At 50.0% G+C, this 13,735-nt stretch overlaps 1 protein-coding gene and 1 long non-coding RNA gene across 3 annotated transcripts in view; one reads left to right on the top strand and one right to left on the bottom strand.

Annotated features, from left to right (window-relative positions):
- Positions 1-13,735, bottom strand: part of LOC140483544 (G-protein coupled receptor 22-like) — a 124,940-nt gene that overhangs the window by 74,697 nt on the left and 36,508 nt on the right. The window lies entirely within an intron of this gene.
- The window catches only part of LOC140483462 (uncharacterized), a 35,193-nt gene continuing 30,827 nt past the window's right edge, over positions 9,370-13,735 (top strand). Inside the window, exon 1 of the long non-coding RNA XR_011961968.1 lies at positions 9,370-9,430. This is a non-coding gene — a long non-coding RNA (uncharacterized lncRNA). The remainder of the gene's footprint in view (positions 9,431-13,735) is intronic.

The raw sequence follows: 13,735 nt of genomic DNA on the forward strand, positions 1-13,735 counted from the left end.
CTCACACACACTCGCACACACACACACTCACACACACACTCACACACGCACTCCCAAACACTCACACACACACACTCACACACACACATACACACACACACTCACACACACACATTCACACTCACACACGCACTCCCACACACTCCCACACACACATACACACACACTCACACACACACACTCACACACACACACACTCCCATACACATACACACACTCACACACACACTCCTACACACACACACTCACACACACACACACTCACACACACACTCCCATACACATACACACACTCACACACACACTCCCACACACATTCACTCACACACACACACCCACACACACACTCCCACATACACACTCACACACGCAAACACACGCACTCACACACAAACACTCACACACACACACTCACACACACACTCTCATACACACACACATACACACATACCCCTTCAACATAGACATGAATTGTTAACTCTGCTTTCTCTGCATGGATGCTGCCAGACCTGTTGAGCTTCTCCAGCTATTGCTGTTTTTCTTTCAGTTTGTGTATTGTTTTTGTGTAGTACACGTTAATGTTTTTTTGATAAACATACATTGGCAGCCTCTTGTGAGTATGTCAGGGACTGACCTTCACGGTAAACAATCAGCCAACAAATAGACCTTCTGGTCAAACAAGTCAGGTCTAAATCTCAGATCCAACTTAGCGATTTTTATCGTGAACTGGAAACGATGCTGTGTTAGACAGAGATGTTACAAACATCAGGAGCATCAGGAAATGGGTGAATCTGTTCAATGTTTCACTTTGAACCCTTCCTAAAGCCCGAAATCTCCACCTAGTACCTGATTCACTTCAACAGTTTCAGTTGGAATAGTTTCACAGTGAACACATTTCACAAACTCTATAAAATAAAAACATTTTCAGAACAAATCAAATTCATGGCAGATAAACCTGAACAATAGTGAACTTTCTCCCTAGAATTTCCTACGCAGCTAATAAGATCCAAACTCTGGGAAAATGGTTCAGACTGAGATAGACTTCAAAGGACTCCTCTGAAAACATGAATACAATGTACATCGTACAGCCCGGAAACAGACCCTCCAGTCCAACCCGTCCATACCGACCAGATATCCCAACCCACTCTAGTCCCACCTGCCAGCACCCGGCCCATATCCCTCCAAACCCTTCCTATTTATATATCCATCCGGATGCCCTGTATGGACGACACAGTGGCTCAGTGGTTAGCACTGCTGCCTCACAGCGCTAGAGACCTGGGTTCAATTCCCGCCTCAGGCGACTGACTGTGTGGAGTTTGCACGTTCTCCCTGTGTCTGCGTGGGTTTCCTCCGGGTGCTCCGGTTTCCTCCCACAGTCCAAAAATGTGCAGGTCAGGTGAATTGGCCATGCTAAATTGCCCTAGTGTTAGGTGAAGGGGTAAATGTAGGGGAATGGGTCTGGGTGGGTTGCTCTTTGGAGGGTTAGTGTGGACTTGTTGGGCCGAAGGGCCTGTTTCCACACTGTAAGTAATCTAATCTAAAATAAATGTTATAATTGTACCAGCCTCCACCACATCCTCTGGCAGCTCATTCCACACCCATACCCCACCCTCTGTGTGAAAAAGTTGCCCCTTAGGTCTCTTTTATATCTTTCCCCTCTCACCTTAAACCTATGCCCTCTAGTTCTGGACTCCCCAAGCCCAGAGAAAAGACTTTGTCTATTTATCCTATCCATGATCCTCATAATTTTATAAACCTCTATAAGGTCACCCCTCAGCCTCCGATGCTCCAGGGAAAACAGCCCCAGTCTGTTCAGCCTCTCCCTATAGCTCAAATCCTCTAACCCTGGCAACATCCTTGTAAATCTTTTCTGAACCCTTTCAAGTTTCACAACATCCTTCCGATAGGAAGGAGACCAGAATTGCATGCAATATTCCAACAGTGGCTTAACCAATGTCCTGTATAGCCGCAACATGACCTCCCAACTCCTGTACTCAATACTCTGACCAATAAAGGAAAGCATACCAAACGCCTTCTTCTCTATCCTGTCTACCTGTGACTCCACTTTCAAGGAGCTATGAACCTGCACTCCAAGGTCTCTTTGTTCAGCAACATGTGGACAAATGGAGCCTTATTAATTACTAAAGGAATTGTGTATAAGAGGAGAGAAGTGTTGTGGCCACTGTCCAAGACCTTAGCGAGATCACTCCTGGAGCAATGCAGACAGTTTTGGGGCCCTTACTTGAGGACGGGAGTCATTGTACTGGAGGCAGTTCAGAGAAGGGTCACTAGATTGATTCCATGGATGACGGGCTTGAGGAGAGATTGAGCAGTTTAGGACTAACCCTCTCTGGAGTTTAGCAGAATGAGAGGAGATGTATTTGAAGTCGATAAGATACCAAAGGGGATTGACAAAGCAGACATAGAGAGGACGTTTCCTCCTGTGGGCATATCTAAGACGAGAGGTGATGGTTTTAGGATAAAGGGGCAGCAGATTTAAACCAGAGGCAAGGGGAATTCCTTCTCTCAGAGGGACCTGAATCTGTGAAATTGACTCCCCCAGATTGCAGCTGGTATTGTTGTGGGAAATAAATGTAAGGAGATGGACAGATTTATGATCAGTAATGGGGTGAAGGGTGACACAGAGCAGGCAGGAGAGTGGAATACAGGCTGTGATCAGATCAGCTAAAACCCTGTGAAATAGCAGAGCAGGCTCAAGGGGCTGAATGGCCTCTCCTGCTCCTCATGGTTCTGTAACCAACCATAACCTGCTCATTCTGGCTACACAAAGACTCAATAGACAGAGCTGTTATGGTGCAGTGGTAATACCCTTGCCTCTGATCTAGGAGACCCAGGGATCAAGTTCCAGCAAGGTGATTTGTTTTGGAATCTGCAGCTGACATTGTGATTGTAATCTGATGAAGGAGGGTCAATGGGGTAGAGAAAGGTATTTGGGGTGGGGTCGGGAAAATAGCTGAAATCACGGGTAACTTACATGGGTATCCTGAAGGATGGCAATGGTGGATCAGTGATGTCACTGGACGAGTGAGTCAGAATCCCAGGTCAGTACACTGGGTTCAAATCCCACCACCACCAGGAGTTTATGGTCAGTTCTTGTAGTTCACGTGCAGCAGGGAATCTGCCATCCTTACCAGGCCTGGTCTACATGTAACTCCAGATCCACAGTAATGTGGCTGACTGATGTTGGTGAAGTCACACTCTGGATGGACAGAGGGAAAACAAGGAATGCAGTGTCCCAGGAATACCAAATGCTGGTTGATAACGTGCTGCACGGAAATTTGCTGAACAAGGTGGGAGCTATCAGGATTGTGGATAAAGGATTGGTTCCTCACCATGAAACAGACAGTCAGGATAAGTCGGACTTTCCCAGGTTAGCAGGCAGTAACTACAGGAATATCCTGTGGAACAGGGCTGGGATCTCAATTATTTCAAGGGATGGCAATGATTTTGATGAAGGGTCCAAAGGAGTTATAGCAGCATGTTCTGATTTCACTGAGATAGGCAGGAAATAGCCATATCCCAGGAGAGAACCAAATTGTTCCTGAGAAAGGAAACCAGTTTGGTGAAGTCAGAACAAGATGGATCTTATGGAATAACACAAAATCCAAAAGTAATAGGGAAGTACCATCCTCACTGTGTGTGAAGGGCACTGAATGTTTGGTTTGTTGCCTCTGATTGGTAGAAGCATTGCCATGGAGACTGTACCAGTTAGGTGATGACTAACAAACAACTGCTAGATTTTGTTTAAACATGTGACTGAAACCACAAGCGAAACATCTGTGATCATATTCAATGGCAGGACAGGTTCCTGCTCCTTGTTCCCACCTTCCAGGAAGGTGGGGTCTTAAACTCTGAGCACCCCCACCCACACGACACCAAAACATCCACCAGGGCCATCACAGTAGCTCAGTGATTAGCGAACCTGCCTCACAGCATCAGGGACCCAGGTTCAATTCCAGCCTCAGGTGAAAGTTTGTTCATTCTCCCCGTGTCTGTGTGGGGTTCCTTCACGCTTCAGTTTCCTTCCGGAGATGTCAGGTTGGACTGGATTGGCCTTGCTAAATTGTCCCATAGTATCCAGGGATATGCAGGCTACATGGATTAGCTGTGGGAAATGCAGGGTTACAGGGATAGGGTGGGGGAGTGGGTCAGTGTGGGCCCTCGATGGGCCAAATGGCCTGATTTCACTCCATAGGGATTCTATTCTATTCTAAGTGGCTGTGGGGGCTGCAGGAGATTGACCGAGTGTGGTGAGTAACAGGGTGTGGAAGGTGGCAGATTCAGGGCAGTTCAAAGGAGCTGAACATGGTGTTGTCCAGTCAGTGTGAGGGCCCAGAGATGTCACTCCCTTCCCACCTCACTTTGATAATTGCACACTCTTCAATCCCAGCTGCTCGGCTTCCTCCTGTCATTCGCTCTTCTAGTTACATTCTGATCGAATCAAAAGAAGCACAACAATTTGTGATAATTTGATGTTACCATGATTGAAGAGTCACTTTTCCTGAGACTCAGCAAGTTATCAATGTTCCTTTAATTAATCAGCTACTGGCACAGGATCATTAACCGTTACCTCCCTGGGACCAGGCAGTGACTGACCTCCAATATCTCAACGGACCACTCACTGTCAAACTCAGAGAGGCAGAGAAAGAGAGAGAGAGAGACAGAGACAGAGAGAGAGAGAGAGACAGAGAGAGAGAGAGAGACAGAGAGAGACAGAGAGAGAGAGAGAGAGAGAGACAGAGAGAGAGAGAGAGACAGAGAGAGACAGAGAGAGACAGAGAGAGAGAGACAGAGAGAGACAGAGAGAGAGACAGAGACAGAGACAGTGAGAGACAGAGAGAGAGAGAGACAGAGAGAGACAGAGAGAGAGGTAGAGAGAGACAGAGACACAGAGAGAGATAGAGAAAGACAGAGAATGAGAGAGAGAGATAGACAGAGATAGAGACAGAGAGACATAGATAGAGAGAGATAGAGTGAGAGATAGATAGAGAGAGACAGAGAGAGATAGAGAGACAGATAGAGAGAGAGATAGAGGGAGCGATAGATAGAGAGAGGAAGAGAGAGATAGAGAGAGATATAGAGAGTGAGAGAGACAGAGAGAGACACACAGAGAGACACACAGAGAGACAGAAAGCGAGCGAGAGAGAGATACAGAGAGAGACACACAGAGACAGAGACAGGGATAGAGAAGAAGAGAAAGAGAGAGAGAGAGAGAGACAAAGGGAGACAGAGAGAAAAAAACAGAGAGAGAGAGACAGAAAGAGAGATTGACGGAGAGAGAGAGAGAGAGAGAGAGAGCTTGGTGTATCCACGACAGGGTATAAAGTGCAGCCTGACAGATAGACCCAGGAGCAGCATTGTGTGACATGCAATGGGTGAGCCCTGTCATGGAGAGATCTAGAACTTTATAAACCAGCTGAGCAGTGAAATCCCATAAAGCTGCTCCAGGACACGGACAGGGACAGGGACAGGGACACGGACAGGGACAGGGACACGGACAGGGACAGGGACAGGGACACGGACAGGGACACGGACAGGGACACGGACAGGGACAGGGATTGTGTCAATCATTCATTCGATCCATCAGCTTGGGTCAGCAGGGAGTTTGAGCCAATGAGGTCACAGTTTAGCAGCCTGACCCTGGGATGGGGGCAGTGGTGTAAGGGAATGGTTTGGTTATGATTATATTCATCAGGAGTTTAGAAGAATGAGGAGAAGTCTCATACAAACCCATCCCATTCGGACAGGATTAGAAGGTAAAGCAGGAAGGATGTTCCTGATAACCTGGCAATCCCGAACCTCAAGGCTCACAGGCCAAGGATACCGGGGATTTCAGAGTGAGCTGAGCAGAGAGCGGGGAGCCGGTGGGATTTACTGTTAGAGAAAGCCATCGAGGCCAAAACATTGAATATTTTGAAGACATTAGGTACAGTTCTTAGTGTTGAAAGGACCAAAGGGTATGGAGAATGAGCAGCATTGGGCAAGTGAGTTCGATAATCAGCATTTAATGGTGGAGAGGCTGGAAGGGCTGAATGGCCTATCCTTGCTCCTAGTTTCTGTGGTTCACTTGGAGCCTGAGGCCTGTTTTCCATGTGCTTGGAGGATACAGTTCTGGAATGTGTGAATGAAGACCCCTCCTCCATTGAGAGGAAGCAAGCAGTGTTCCCAGGGACCGGTGGGCTATATCCCAGCCCTGGTGTATCGAGGGAGTGTTGAGGACCAGGACCCCTTCATCTGCTCATTCTAAACCCTGTCCCCGACTGGGATCAGTAAGTGGAGAACTGGAGATCAAATTTCCAATGCAGCCAGTCTGAGAATTGGAAATCTGGTTAAAATGAAACTGGAAACAACAAAGAAATCTTTCTCTGGAACTGACAGTGATGGACGTCTGTCGTCCTAACCCCCACCCCAGTTCCCAGTCCCCGGTTCACGGCTCTGGGCATCGAGGGTAACACTAGTCTCCACACGAACAAACTGAACTCATTGTATCGAAACTCACCACCTCTGGGCAAGTTGTTGGAGGGAATCCTGAGGGACAGGATGTACATGTATTTGGAAAGGCAAGGACTGATTAGGGATAGTCAACATGGCTTTGTGCGTGGGAAATCATGTCTCACAAACTTAGATTGAGTTTTTTGAAGAAGTAACAAAGAAGATTGATGAGGGCAGAGCAGTAGATGTGATCTATATGGGCTTCAGTAAGGCGTTCGACAAGGTACCCCGTGGGAGACTGATTAGCAAGGTTAGATCTCATGGAATACAGGGAGAACTAGCCTTTGGATACAGAACTGGCTCAAAGGTAGAAGACAGAGGGTGGTGGTGGAGGGTTGTTTTTCAGACTGGAGGCCTGTGACCAGGGGAGTGCCACAAGGATCGGTGATGGGCCCTCTACTTTTTGTCATTTATAAAATGATTTGGATGCGAGCATAAGAGGTACAGTTAGTAAGTTTGCAGATGACACCAAAATTGGAGGTGTAGTGGACAGCGAAGAGGGTTACCTCAGATTACAACAGGATCTGGACCAGATGGGCCAATGGGCTGAGAAGTGGCAGATGGAGTTTAATTCAGATAAATGCGAGGTGCCGCATTTTGGGAAAGCAAATCTTAGCAGGACTTATACACTTAATGGTAAGGTCATAGGGAGTGTTGCTGAACAAAGAGACCTTGGAGAGCAGGTTCATAGCTCCTTGAAAGTGGAGTCGCAGGTAGATAGGATAGTGAAGAAGGCGTTTGGTATGCTTTCCTTTATTGGTCAGAGTATTGAGTACAGGAGTTGGGAGGTCATGTTGCAGCTGTACAGGACATTGGTTAGGCCACTTTTGGAATATTGCGTGCAATTCTGGTCTCCTTCCTATCGGAAAGATGTTGCAAAACTTGAAAGGGTTCAGAAAAGATTTACAAGGATGTTGCCAGGGTTGGAGGATTTGAGCTATAGGGAGAGGCTGAACAGGCTGGGGCTGTTTTACCTGGAGCGTCAGATGCTGAGGGGTGACCTTATAGAGGTTTACAAAATCATGAGGGTCATGTATAGGATAAATAGGCAAAGTCTTTTCCCTGGGGTCGGGGAGTCCAGAACTAGAGGGCATAGATTTAGGGTGAGAGGGGCAAGATATAAAAGAGACCTAAGGGGAACATTTTCATGCAGAGGGTGGTACGGGTATGGAATGAGCTGCCAGAGGATGTGGTGGAGGCTGGTACAATTGTAATATTTAAGAGGCATTTGGATGGGTGTATGACTAGGAAGGGTTTGGAGGGATATGGGCTGGGTGCTGGCAGGTGGGACTAGATTGGGTTGGGATATCTGGTCGGCATGGACAGGTTGGACCGAAGGGTCTGTTTCCTGGCTGTATATCTCTATGACTCTATGACTCTGATTCCAGAGGGGAGTTCACTACCACCTTCTGCAGTGTTGTTAGGGATGGGCAGTTCACATTGCTAATGCCCAGATATCAGAATGTCAGGGTTAAAGGTTATATGGCTTTGGGATTTTTATGAATCCTCTGGCTCATCCATCTTTGCTCGATCCCCATAAGGTTAGCATTCTACCTTTTCCTCAATAATAATAGGCTGCATTTATATAGCCCCAAGAACTTAGTGTAATGGTCCAATTTGCTGATAGATCATATACTGTAGGTATATGTCAGGATAGATACAAATAAAACACAGTCAGAGAGAGAGAGGGGGAAAGGGGGAGAGAGGGGGACAGGGAGATAGAGGGGGACAGGGAGATAGAGGGAGGGACAGGGAGAGAGAGGGGGAAAGGGGGAGAGAGAGGGACAGGGAGATAGAGGGGGACAGGGAGATAGAGGGAGGGACAGGGGGAGAGAGAGGGAGGGACAGGGGGAGAGAGGGGGACAGGGAGAGAGAGGGGGAGGGACAGGGAGAGAGAGGGAGGGACAGGGAGAGAGAGAGAGGGAGAGGGACAGGGAGAGAGAGGGAGAGGGACAGGGAGAGAGAGAGAGAGGGACAGGGAGAGAGAGTGAGGGACAGGGAGAGAGAAGGAGGGACAGAGAGAGAGGGACAGGGAGAGAGAGTGAGGGACAGGGAGAGAGTGAGGGACAGGGAGAGAGAGAGGGACAGAGAGAGAGAGAGGGACAGGGGGAGAGAGGGAGGGACAGGGAGAGAGAGAGAGGGAGGGACAGGGAGATAGAGGGAGGGACAGGGAGAGAGAGAGGGACAGAGAGAGAGAGAGGGACAGGGGGAGAGAGGGAGGGACAGGGAGAGAGAGAGAGAGGGACAGGGAGAGAGAGAGGGACAGGGAGAGAGAGAGGGACAGAGAGAGAGAGAGACAGGGGGAGAGAGGGAGGGACAGGGAGAGAGAGGGAGGGACAGGGAGAGAGAGAGGGACAGGGGGAGAGAGGGAGGGACAGGGAGAGAGAGAGGGACAGGGAGAGAGAGAGGGACAGGGAGAGAGAGAGAGAGGGACAGGGAGTGAGAGAGGGAGGGACAGGGAGATAGAGGGAGGGACAGGGAGAGAGAGAGAGGGACAGGGAGAGAGTGGGAGAAGGGGGGGAACAAGGAGAGAGGGAAAGGGACCAGGGGGAGAAGGATACGAGGGGAAGGGACAGGAGAAGGGGAGAGGGTGGGACAGGGAGAGAGGGGGAGGGGGAGGGGGAGTAATGAGGGGAGAGGTGGGGACATTAGTGAAGGGTTTGCTGACCTTAGGGAACTAGCAGCTGAAGACACACACAGCAGGTGTTGCAGTAATGAGACTCTGGGTTTCACAATGTGGGGGGATTATAGGTCATTCAATCCTTTCCCATTCCAACCCACCTCTCACAGACCTCCCCCAACCCCAGCCCACTCCAAACATCTGCTGTGGATCTTTGTCACACTGACTCCCGTCATCAGAAACTGGAGGCATTCGTGAGGAGATCAGCTCAGGTTCAAGGGCGGGAGATGCAGACAGGTAAGAAATACTGACATGCTGGTCGCTCAAATATTGACAGTGTTTTCGAGAACGATATGGGATGTGTGTCAGTGCACAGTCACACGGTCCCTGTACTCGGTAATGGGTCAGTGCACAGTCACACGGTGCCTGTACTCGGTAACAGGTCTGTGCACAGTCTCATGGTTCCTGTACTCGGTAACAGGTCTGTGCACAGTCCCATGGTTCCTGTACTCAGTAACGAGTCTGTGCACAGTCTCATGGTTCCTGTACTCGGTAACAGGTCTGTGCACAGTCTCACGGTGCCTGTACTCTGCAATGGGTCTGTGCACAGTCACACAGTTCCTGTACTCGGTAACAGGTCTGTGCACAGTCTCACGGTGCCTGTACTCTGCAACGGGTCTGTGCACAGTCACACGGTTCCTGTACTCGGTTACAGATCTGTGCACAGTCTCACGGTTCCTGTACTCGGCAACGGGTCTGTGCACAGTCCGATGGTTCCCGTACTCAGTAACGAGATTGTGCACAGTCTCACGGTGCTTGTACTTGGGTAACAGGTCTGTGCACAGTCTCACGTCCCTGTACTCAGTAACAAGTCAGTGACAGTCTCATGGTGCCTGTACTCGGTAATGGGTCAGTGCACAGTCTCACGGTGCCTGTACTCGGTAACGGGTTAGTGCACAGTCCCATGGTTCCTGTACGTGGTAATGGGTCAGTGCACAGTCCCATGGTTCCTGTACTCGGTAACGAGTCTGTGCACAGTCTCATGGTGCTTGTACTCAGTAACAGGTCAGTGCACAATCTCACAGTCCCTGTACTTGGTAACGGGTCTGTGTACAGTCTCACGGTCCCTGTATTCAGTAACGAGTCAGTGCACAGTCTTACGGTGCTTGTACTCAGTTACAGGTCAGTGCACAGTCTCACGGTGCCTGTACTTGGTAATGAATCAGTGTACAGTCTCACGGTCCCTGTACTCAGTAACGAGTCTGTGCACAGTCTCACGATCTCTGTACTTGGTAACGGGTCTGTGCACAGTCTCACAGTCCCTGTACTCAGTAACGCGTCAGTGCACAGTCTCATGGTTCCTGTACTCGGTAACGAGTCAGTGCACAGTCTCACGGTGCCTGTACTCGGTAACGGGTCAGTGCACAGTTTCACGGTCCTGGTACTCGGTAACGAGTCTGTGCACAGTCTCATGGTTCCTGTACTCGGTAACAGGTCTGTGCACAGTCTCACGGTGCCTGTACTCTGCAATGGGTCTGTGCACAGTCACACAGTTCCTGTACTCGGTAACAGGTCTGTGCACAGTCTCACGGTGCCTGTACTCTGCAACGGGTCTGTGCACAGTCACACGGTTCCTGTACTCGGTTACAGATCTGTGCACAGTCTCACGGTTCCTGTACTCGGCAACGGGTCTGTGCACAGTCCGATGGTTCCCGTACTCAGTAACGAGATTGTGCACAGTCTCACGGTGCTTGTACTTGGGTAACAGGTCTGTGCACAGTCTCACGTCCCTGTACTCAGTAACAAGTCAGTGACAGTCTCATGGTGCCTGTACTCGGTAATGGGTCAGTGCACAGTCTCACGGTGCCTGTACTCGGTAACGGGTTAGTGCACAGTCCCATGGTTCCTGTACGTGGTAATGGGTCAGTGCACAGTCCCATGGTTCCTGTACTCGGTAACGAGTCTGTGCACAGTCTCATGGTGCTTGTACTCAGTAACAGGTCAGTGCACAATCTCACAGTCCCTGTACTTGGTAACGGGTCTGTGTACAGTCTCACGGTCCCTGTATTCAGTAACGAGTCAGTGCACAGTCTTACGGTGCTTGTACTCAGTTACAGGTCAGTGCACAGTCTCACGGTGCCTGTACTTGGTAATGAATCAGTGTACAGTCTCACGGTCCCTGTACTCAGTAACGAGTCTGTGCACAGTCTCACGATCTCTGTACTTGGTAACGGGTCTGTGCACAGTCTCACAGTCCCTGTACTCAGTAACGCGTCAGTGCACAGTCTCATGGTTCCTGTACTCGGTAACGAGTCAGTGCACAGTCTCACGGTGCCTGTACTCGGTAACGGGTCAGTGCACAGTTTCACGGTCCTGGTACTCGGTAATGGGTCTGTGCACAGTCTCACGGTTCCTGTACTCGGTAATGGGTCAGTGCACAGTCTCATGGTTCCTGTACTCGGTAACGAGTCAGTGCACAGTCTCACAGTGCCTGTACTCGGTAACGGGTCAGTGCACAGTTTCACGGTCCCTGTACTCAGTAACGGGTCAGTGCACAGTCTTACGGTGCTTGTACTCAGTAACAGGTCAGTGCACAGTCTCACGGTGCCTGTACTCGGTAATGAATCAGTGTACAGTCTCACGGTCCCTGTACTCAGTAACGAGTCTGTGCACAGTCTCACGGTGCCTGTACTTGGTAATGGGTCAGTGCACAGTTTCACGGTCCCGGTACTCGGTAATGGGTCTGTGCACAGTCTCACGGTTCCTGTACTCGGCAACAGGTCTGTGCACAGTCTCACGGTGCCAGTACTCGGCAACGGGTCTGTGCACAGTCTCACGGTGCTTGTACTCGGTAACGGGTCAGTGCACAGTCTCACGGTGCCTGTACTCGGCAACGGGTCTGTGCACAGTCTCACGGTGCCAGTACCCGGCAACGGGTCTGTGCACAGTCTCACGGTGCTTGTACTCGGTAACGGGTCAGTGCACAGTCTCACGGTGCCTGTACTTGGTAATGGGTCAGTGCACAGTCTCACGGTGCCTGTACTCGGTAACGAGTCAGTGCACAGTCTCACGGTGCCTGTATTCGGTAACGAGTCAGTGCACAGTCTCACGGTGCCTGTACTCGGTAATGAGTCAGTGCACAGCCTCACGGTGCCTGTACTCGGTAACGAGTCAGTGCACAGCCTCACGGTGCCTGTATTCGGTAACGAGTCAGTGCACAGCCTCACGGTGCCTGTATTCGGTAACGAGTCAGTGCACAGCCTCACGGTGCCTGTATTCGGTAACGAGTCAGTGCACAGTCTCACGGTGCCTGTACTTGGTAATGGGTCAGTGCACAGTCTCACGGTGTCTGTACTCGGTAACGAGTCAGTGCACAGTCTCACGGTGCCTGTATTCGGTAACGAGTCAGTGCACAGTCTCACGGTGCCTGTACTCGGTAATGAGTCAGTGCACAGCCTCACGGTGCCTGTACTCGGTAACGAGTCAGTGCACAGCCTCACGGTGCCTGTATTCGGTAACGAGTCAGTGCACAGCCTCACGGTGCCTGTATTCGGTAACGAGTCAGTGCACAGCCTCACGGTGCCTGTATTCGGTAACGAGTCAGTGCACAGTCTCACGGTGCCTGTACTCGGTAACGAGTCAGTGCACAGTCTCACGGTGCCTGTACTCGGTAATGATTGCAGAAGGCCACCTGGTTAGAGAGAGATGATTGCTGAAGAGTTTCCCCGCGGGTCACCACGCCTCAGCTGAGGGAAGACGTTGAGAAGATGGTACCTTCACAGTAACGTCAGTCCATGTGGTAATTGTACCAGTGCTGTCGCCCTCACTCTGCATCATAAACCAGCCCACCAACCACATGAGCTAACTCACTCGAGGAATCAGTATTTTCACAGATTGATCTGTCTCTCTCTCTCTCTCCCCCGAGCCCTGATATTGAATATCGATCGTTCATATGCAACATTAGTATTGCATTCAAATTTGTCGCTGTTCTGGCTCTCACCATGGGTCAGGCTGGAGCACAGATTGTTGCTCTGTCTTCCTGTCCCTGCCAATCATATTGCAATTCTAATTTGTCTTTTATTTAATTCTGACCTAATTCATTGTTTTGCCCACGAGTAGAAAACATTGAAATTCAGTCTCGGAGCTCCTTTCATTCCCACAGCATGGTGACGTGGAAAATTCACAGCCCTATTCCCTCCCGTGGTCATCCATCACTGAGGCTCTGAGGTTTTGTTGTAACTGCTTCCTTGCTGTTTCCTCCAGCAGCTGCCCCTCTCCTACAGCCTGAATACTACAGGCATCATTACCAGCTGCATCACCGCTGGCAGTATGTGTCACCTGGTGTCGGTACAATGCATGACACAGACCACACAGACCGTCACTTACAGCAAAGGTAGGGCTCAGAAGGGCAGGCAGTACACTGCGGACAATGACTGTGTGCTCTCACTGATGGGTTAGTGTCCAGTTACCCAGTTAATATGCTGTCGGCTGTGTGAGCTGTCTCTCTGTCAGTGACGCCTGTGGGAAGACGTTAAGGGTAGCACCGTTGTGCTGAAGGTCATAGAGTCATAGAGATGTACAGCCCGGAAACAGACCCTTCGG

Source organism: Chiloscyllium punctatum, chromosome 12 (genome assembly GCF_047496795.1).
Source record: "Chiloscyllium punctatum isolate Juve2018m chromosome 12, sChiPun1.3, whole genome shotgun sequence".
NCBI classification, from domain to species: domain Eukaryota; kingdom Metazoa; phylum Chordata; class Chondrichthyes; order Orectolobiformes; family Hemiscylliidae; genus Chiloscyllium; species Chiloscyllium punctatum.